An 8578-nucleotide genomic window follows, 5' to 3' on the forward strand; every position below is an offset into this window, starting at 1 on the left:
TTAAAGTAATTAACAAATTCGATCACAAAGAACTAGAGAGTTGAGTTAAACGGGTTGTTATCAATATGAGAATTAAGGGTTGCGACATGATAGGTGCAAGATAGTTATTCGGGATCTAATTTTGTTAAAATTCACTTCTAATGTTCTAATGATTCTCATGAATTCACTCGATAATTAGCTTAAACGTAAGGTCAAGATTCCTTTCTCGATTAAATCTGAACTCTACAGGGTAAACTAATATAAAGTACGGGAAGATATGCAAGAACATGTTAATGGAATAGTCTTTAACAAAACGTCTCATGAATATTCTCCTACCTTGATTTAATCAACAATTCAACAAGCTCTTTCGGTTGGGGTTGTTCAAAATCGAACCGTAACTGTTAACCGAACCGTAAAAATGACTTATTGACTTATTGGTATCAGGTTATCGGGGTAATATTTGGTGAACAGATTAAAATTTTATAATTAACGGCTTAACGGTTTGGGGGCGAATTACTCAATTTTCTTATCGGATAAACCATTAACCTGTTAAATTTTTTTTTATATTTACACTTTTACCTTTATGTTATAGATTACATAATCGACACAAAATATCTATACTTATATTACACCCATTCGGCGTGGTAAATCTAGACAAATGAAAAGGTCTTTGTAACACAAATTTTGTAAATACAACATAGTGATTAATGCGGTGGACTGTATTCCTGGTTCTACCTCAAAGTCACCTCTATTTTGTAGTCGATCATGGATCAGTTACCGATATTTAACATATTTTGGTAGGTGAAATGTCGGAGTTAAATGTTTCATTGGCACTTGGAAGCATTGATTTTAAGAAAATGAATATCCAGCTGAATTGGTTGAAATCCACTGCAGTTAAAAGTATAAAGTCGGACAAATTTTCTAGTTCTCTACTTCTTTTTAATTGTTTATTTGATTTAGCCAATAAATCGTTCGATAATCGTCCAATAATAGCTAATTCGATACCAATCTGCCTGATGTCTTATTGGATGGCTAGCGGATTACTACATTTATAAACCGATAACCGATAAGTCGAATCATTAAGCGTAGCCCGATCCGTCCGATAAGCACTTCTACTTTCGATTACTTAAAAGATTCACTGAATTAAACTAAACAAAATAATATAAAACTAATCACCAAAATATTCCTCTTTCGATTAAATAAACTGATGAATAATTCCGCAATCAATTCAAAGCTCCATAAACGTATTCAAATAATTAAACTAGGTTAATCCACAAATAACAATCAAAATACCATATCCATCAAACCCTAAGGTAAACTAATCCATAAATATGGACAAAATTCATCATAAAGAAGTTTAAAAACATAGAAATATCAAAGACAATTTGACGATACAAATTCCCATATGGCACCGATTGTTGGCAAGAGAATTGGTGAAATCTTGTGTCTTCAAGCCGTGGTAGCTCTCAAAAACTCTCCTAGGTCAAAATCTCTCTCAAAAATCGTGTTTATTGTATATTTACACCGTATAGAAATAGTCTTTGTCACACCCCTTTTCTACCCCCCAAAAGATAATGTATGTTATGTGGATTGTGGGTTAAAGATTTTTTTCAATTAAAGTGACATTTTTGAAATAGGGATTACTTTGTTATTCAGAGTCGCTACTTGGAATTGATTTTTGGTGTTCCAAGTCACCTTTTATTTGAATCCCTAGTCAAAGGAAGGTTTGACTCTTTTATTATTGGTCTGCGAAAATAAAGTCCGGATAAGGAATTCTGTTGACCGGGGAGAAGGTATAAGGCATTCCCTGAGTCCCGTGGTTCTAGCACGATCGCTTTATTGACTTAAACTTGACTTGAATATCTGAATTATTACATGTTTTAGAACCTTTTATACATTACCGCTTTTATTATTTATGAAATTTATTTGAATAAGTCGCGATGTCGCGTACTCGTTGTTTTTGTACACATTGCGAATCGCGCCACGTGAAACGCACCCGCGACTTACAACATGTTAATTTTTATTATTATTTGAAGTTATAATCAAGTCACGTGAAACACACACTCTAATTGAGAATTATGGATCACGACTATGATACGGGAACCATACCTATAATCGCGATGATTTATTTACGCAGCTAAAGCAAACATACAATATTCGGATTATTTCTTTTCCTAAATTTTTGAGATTAATGTGAAGTCCTTGGGATATGGACAAGTCTGGTAAAATGAGTGTGGCTTTGACTACTAAATGTTAGTATAACCAAATACGTTACAAATGAATTCATTACTAATAAACTATTCATATAATCTATCCAAGAAAATCACAAGATTGAACTAAACCAGTGTTCGAGCTTAAACTAACGCATCAACGACAACAGGTCAATTAATCAAAATTCGGTCTAGTAGTCCTAAAGCCCATTAACAATTCCGGAAAATAAAAAAAAAAACTAATTTCAATTAACTAATATTTAACAAGACGGTCTAAACTTAATTGAAACGGGCAACCATCCCTTTGGTTCGTTAACAAAATCATATTTAAGTCTAATGAGCAATTTATTAAGAAAAACAGTCACATAAATAGAGATGGAACATCAGAAACAAATTCATTCATGATTTCAGCCATTTTTATGAAGAAATAGTACAGATTCAGGAATGTGTACCTAAAATACTTGACAAATAGAGCTTGAAACAGATGATAAAGGGCAGAAATGGAGATAAAAGAAGTTCAACTACGATTTTGATAGCAAACAGCAGAAGAACAGCAATGTCGACTCAACTTCAATCCAAAAACAAATGAGAAACCCATAAATTCTTCAAGTAACACAACAGAAATCAAAAAACCTTTTTAATCTTTTTTTTTTTCCGTTTTTCTTCTTCAGATCCGGATGTAGAAAAATGAGAATTCAGGGGTTTTGTTTTAACTTTTTTTATAGGTGAGATGTGTGTGCATGATGGCGAATTCTCGGCTTCCTTTTGCGTGAAAGAGAAAGGGTGAGTGAGGAAGAAGACCAGGCAGCTAGGGTTTTCAAAGGGGGATCCGTCTGTCTTTTTTGCTGGAGAAGAAAGGAGTTAGGGGTTGTTTTAACGGGTAGGGAGAGTGGTATGTAGTTTGTGAGTGGGAGACAAGCATGGTGACAAGGAGTGCGGGACAAGGGAAAGTGGAGTATAAAGAGTGGGGGACAAAGAGTGGGGAGCAAAGGAAAGTGGAGTGGAGACACGCGTGGGAAGATGAGAGCGTGAATGATGGAGTGAGAAATGAGGTATTGATAAGATGAGTGGGAAAAAATTCAAAAATAATCAAAAATTAAGTGCTCATAGTCTTGGACCGAAATATCCTTACTGAATCGAAGTAGAATTGCACATACTGAAAATTGGCTTGGCACGCCGTCGGGAACGTCCCCCCGCACAAATATGTGCCAATTGACAAAAATCGGAGGGGTTTCGTTTCAGCCTAACTAATCAAATAGGCAGCCCCTTGTTGACACTACAATCTGGTGACATATTATTGTCACCTTGTCCACTATTTTGGCCACCACGCCATGAAAGGCGAGTTAAGTGGCCTTGAACGTTTTTTTTCCCTCTATCTTTCATATGGGTATTCGGTCCTCGATCCCTAAATTCAATCCGGGCTTAACTCTTGAATTTCTACTCAAAATTCAAAGTTCCTTTTTATCCATTTTAGTTTCAAAACACTCGGTCTTAACCCAAAATCATAACCTATATAACAGAAAACACATAATGAGTATAAATTCTTCATATTTTAGTTCAACTACAATTAAAGTATAGCAAATAATAGGTAAAGTAAAGCCAAAGATCTATGTCTTTAGCCTACCATCAACTGACACGTTTAAGTAACGATATTTATTAAAAAGTTATCTCCTTTATGGAGAGATTTTAAGAATTATTTGAAATGTAAGAGCAAGGATATGACGGTTGAAGGTCATATTATTTGTGTAAGGATCGAAGAGGACAACTAGGCTGCTAAAAAAAGGGTTCGTGAAAACTCATCAATAATGGGAGCAAATATTATTGAAGAGACACCACCAAATAATAAAAAGAGAAAGCCTTTTGGACCAAAGAAATACCCATTTAAGAAGTTCAAAGGCAATTGCCTCAATTATGAAAAGGTTGAACATAAGGTTGCGGACCTCCTTCTCCAAAGAAGAACAAGAAAAAGGTTCAAATCAATATGGTTGAAAAGAACAAGGAGATGAATAACTTGTGAGCTATGTTTTCTGAAACCAACTTGGTAGGAAATTGCAACAACGAATGGTGGATTGATTCATGAGGCATCCACAATGTTTGTGCTAACAAAGGATTATTTGATTCTAATGCCCTTATAGGATCCAACAAGACTATCTTTATGGGAACTCCACAACTGCTAAAATTGAAGGAGTTAGACAAGATATTTTTGAAGATGACTTCAAGAAAAGTAGTAACTTTAAACAATATTCTTCATGTTCCTGAAGTACGTAAAAACTTAGTTGCTATCATATTTTTCGTTAAGAACGGATATAAGTGTGTGTTTATTGGTTATAATAAATAAGAATGATGTGTATGTAGGAAAAAGTTACCTAACTGAAAATTTCTATCTGGAATGAAAAGAGAGTAAAACAATGAGATAAAAGGACTTTTAAAGGCGACTCTCGGTAAATTTTATTCTATTGAAACAACACAAAAGAAAGGACAAAAAATATACAATTGGTGATCATGCAGACGTGCCACATCACCTTAACAATTAGTTCGTAATATACATAGGAAACTGAAGTTCCTCAAATTTTCCCTATACCTATTTCCATAACGGCTTATAATTTTAATGTATGTTATTCCTTTTAATAACGCCCGATTCCCGATCTTCTCATCCAAATTGTTACTACAAAAATTTCAAAGAATTTGCTTCTTTCTCCAAACAACTACTATTACCATCTAAAAACACCATCAAATCTTTTACAAATTTAGGGGAGAGACTACACATGAAAAAAGAAAGAAAAGGAATAAATCAATTGCAAAGAGTAAAACTTGGTGAAAGATCAACAGAAAATCACCAAATCCTTATCACAAATTGCCTTTTACTTTGCCCACGGATTTCAATATACTACATTGCTGGTGATGACGGGGAAGGAATCAAAATAGTCCAACACTAAATCTACCACGAACAACCTTTTAAAGTTTTATTTATGTATGTGGACATGGAGAAGAGAAAATGGTGAAGGAAAAGAAGGTTTGGCATGGTGATTTATAGGCATATAACATTTATAATCATTATATATTATAAGTTGTAACTGATGTAGAGTAGAAGAGGCAATAGCATTACTTTATTTTTATAAGCCTTTATTGTGGAGTATACTATAGTCATTGTGATTATACTCAACTTTTTTACTGATGTACAGTTTTTTCCAACAAACTTATGTAAAATTTTGATAAGAAGCTACAACCAGTTTGATTTAATTTTGACAACATCAAATCTTATGTGAATATAATCTTTTGTCTTGTTATTTCTCCCTTTTTTCCATTGAAGCCCGTTGAATTTATAAGAGGTTATGATAAGGGTACTTTAAGGAAAAAACTGATTTTGGGGATTTTGCATAAAATTAGGAGGAGATATTAAAGGAAAAATATAGGCAAAAAAGGTAACCAAGGAAACAGAAAATGAAACAAACAAAATGGAAAAGGAAAAAGAAAAATTATAAGAAAAGAAAATTGATATTGTCCAATCTTTGAAAGCAAAACAGAAATCCAATCTTTGGACAATATCCTTAGAATTATGTATAAATTCAACTCTATCCGTTTTTCGGATAAACAAGTTGGCAGATTTAAAGATTGGACAATATCAAATTTTCATTTTCTGTTTGATATTGTCCAATATTGTCCAACCCGTCTCGAAGTCTCGCTTCGATCGATTATGTTTCGAACTCGATCGATCGTACGAAGGCCGAAATCTATTTCGATCATATACAGATAGTCCTCTCGTTTCTCAGGAAGAATGTGGTGAGAAACGATATGATTTTTTAACGGCTCGATCGGATTACAAGCTGACGTTTATATTGGGCTCGACCATGACGGACATGATAGTTGTCCCGTCGATTTAGTTTTTCAAGGTATTTAATGCATGTCAGATGGTGGTCGGCCACCGTTGATACTGAACCGCCATTGTTTGAACCTATAAATGACCCCTCCTTTTATCATTTATCACTTTTGCAACTTCAATCTTCCAAATTTCCCAATTTCTTTTTTGTATTCTCTGAGTTCATTCGCAAATCAGTGGTTCCTTTTTGCAAAATTCTTCTTCCAAATTACCAAATCTTCGTCACCTTCTTTAAATCCAAAATGGTGAAGACATCTAAAACCGTCCCCCAAAAGAAAAAAGCTGCTTCTTCCCAATCTGCCGCCGATAAAACACCGGTGGATCCTCGTCCTGAGGAGTGCGTTTCGGCGGCGTGTGTTCTTACCTCAGATTTCAATCTTGATAAAGGTTCACCGGTTCCTGGCCGATGTGAGCCCGTATCGAGATATATTTGTTCGATAACCCGGGAGCATATCGAGCGGATAAAAAAGGATTGTAACTGGGAGAACAAAGAGGTGGTAGTGCCGTCTCCTGAAGAGGACATTACTACTCACGTGAGAGGATTTTTAAGCGTGTATACTTACCCTTTCATATTAGGTCCCTTCGACCCTATTATCATAGCTTTTTGTCGTAAATACCTAATAACCCTAGGCCAGATACATCCTTCCTTTTGGCAGATCGTTATTTTGATCCGATATTTTGTAAGTAAAATTGAGGGGATGCCTTTCACACTCGATCATCTTGTCCGATTATACCGTCCTCGTCTTTTTTGAGGATGGTTAATAAAACTCCAACATCGAGCTACCAAGGCTCTATTCTCGAGTATAGACGAGGATAAGGATCGAGGCTGGATGGGCCGGTTCGTTCGAGTGAGGACTTTGGACCTGATCCCAATCGAAAAGATGTCTTTCCCCGAGGAGTGGAACATGAAGCGTAAGTGTAATTCTGTTGTTATCTCTTATTATGTTGTTCTTTCATTTCTTTTCTCACCAATATTCCCCTTTTGTGATGCAGCGGTTCCCTAGATGCCCGACGTAGTGCCCGATCTTAAGAATTGGGTACGTGATCTGGTTTCGACCTCCTCATATGCCGAGCGCTCATGGCGCGACTTGTCAAAGGGCCGATGGGAGGCCAAAAATCACGGTGAGCACTTATCTCGTATCCTTTGGTAATTCGAATAAGATGCCTTTCGCATACTTCAGTAAAACTTTTCGCATGCAGGTTTGGGCAAGGATGCGGTTTTGAGGCCCTCGTCTACCGAGGAAGAGGCTTCGGCCTCTGTCCCAAAGCCGGTGAAAGATAATAAGAGGAAAAGAGCCCCCTCCCTCAAAGATCAAAAACTAAAGAAGAGGACGGCTCGTAAGTCGAACAAGAATGCCATTCCTTTAACCGTAGAATCAGTTCTGCGTCTGAGGGAAGAAGAAGAAGAAGAGAACGATGGGTCTACTATGGCGGCCCGAACAAAGAAGACCACTAATGTTCCACAGGCAGTTGGATCGATGGTGGTTCATAAGGCTCCGCCCCGAATTGAGGATATATCGGAGAGAGATTCGGGCAGAGTCCTCGAGTTGCTGAAAATCGAAGATGTTTCCCATCCAAGCTGACGGATGGGGGATATGTCTGAAGGGGCTCTTCCCGAATCTTTTCAAACTGAAAAGAATGCCCCAGATAACTCATTTGGGGTAGTAGCAATCGAAGGCTCGCCCCACCTTCCCTGCTTTTTCCGTAGGGTCATTTCGGGAGGCCCAAGCTTTGGGGGCCCTCAAATTAGATAGGCCTCATGATGGATAGGATCCTTTTCGTGACCTGTTCATCAGCGTCGAAGATACTGTCGGTACAAGTGACACATCAGATCTTTTTCACGGAGTGCAGCAGGCTTTGAATCAGGTAGGCCTTAAATCATATGGCGTTACCTTTAAGTTTGCTTTTCTTTTCTAACTTTATTTCTTCTTTCTTTGCAGGCCGTAGCAGTTCATCGAGAATTATGTTCTCGGTCAAGAACCAAGATGCGTCGATACGAGGACGAGATTCAACGGGTTACGGAGGAGAGGAACTCCTTAAAGATCCTTTTGGGGCAAAGGGGAGAGGAAATAAAAGACCTCCGAGCTGAGATGGCCAGGGCTCACCAAGATTAGATTGATTTCTACGAGCAGGTAATAATGCTTTTAAAAGCCTATGGGCTTGATACCGGAACGATGGCTAATCTTTCGGTCTCATAGCTGCAGCAGAAAATTGAGATGATCAGAAAACTCCGTGAAGAAGTCGATGTGATAAGAGCGGAGTCTTTGAAGTGGAAAGAAGGAATGGACCGCTTTGCTGCATAGAAAGAAACTGCTCGAGCCCAATTGTCATCGGCCGAAAACCAACTTCAAAAAATGAAGTAAAAAAGCTAGGTCCAAGCAAGAAGGATAGAGGAGCTCGATGCTCGGTTGGCCTCTGTACTTGCCAAGGCCGAATCTGACGCCGAGAAGGCAAAGGCCGATGCGGATGCACTTTTGGCCGTCTATCGGGCCGATGCTGAAGCTGCCCAGGT

Source organism: Nicotiana tabacum, chromosome 13 (genome assembly GCF_000715075.1).
Source record: "Nicotiana tabacum cultivar K326 chromosome 13, ASM71507v2, whole genome shotgun sequence".
Lineage (NCBI taxonomy): Eukaryota > Viridiplantae > Streptophyta > Magnoliopsida > Solanales > Solanaceae > Nicotiana > Nicotiana tabacum.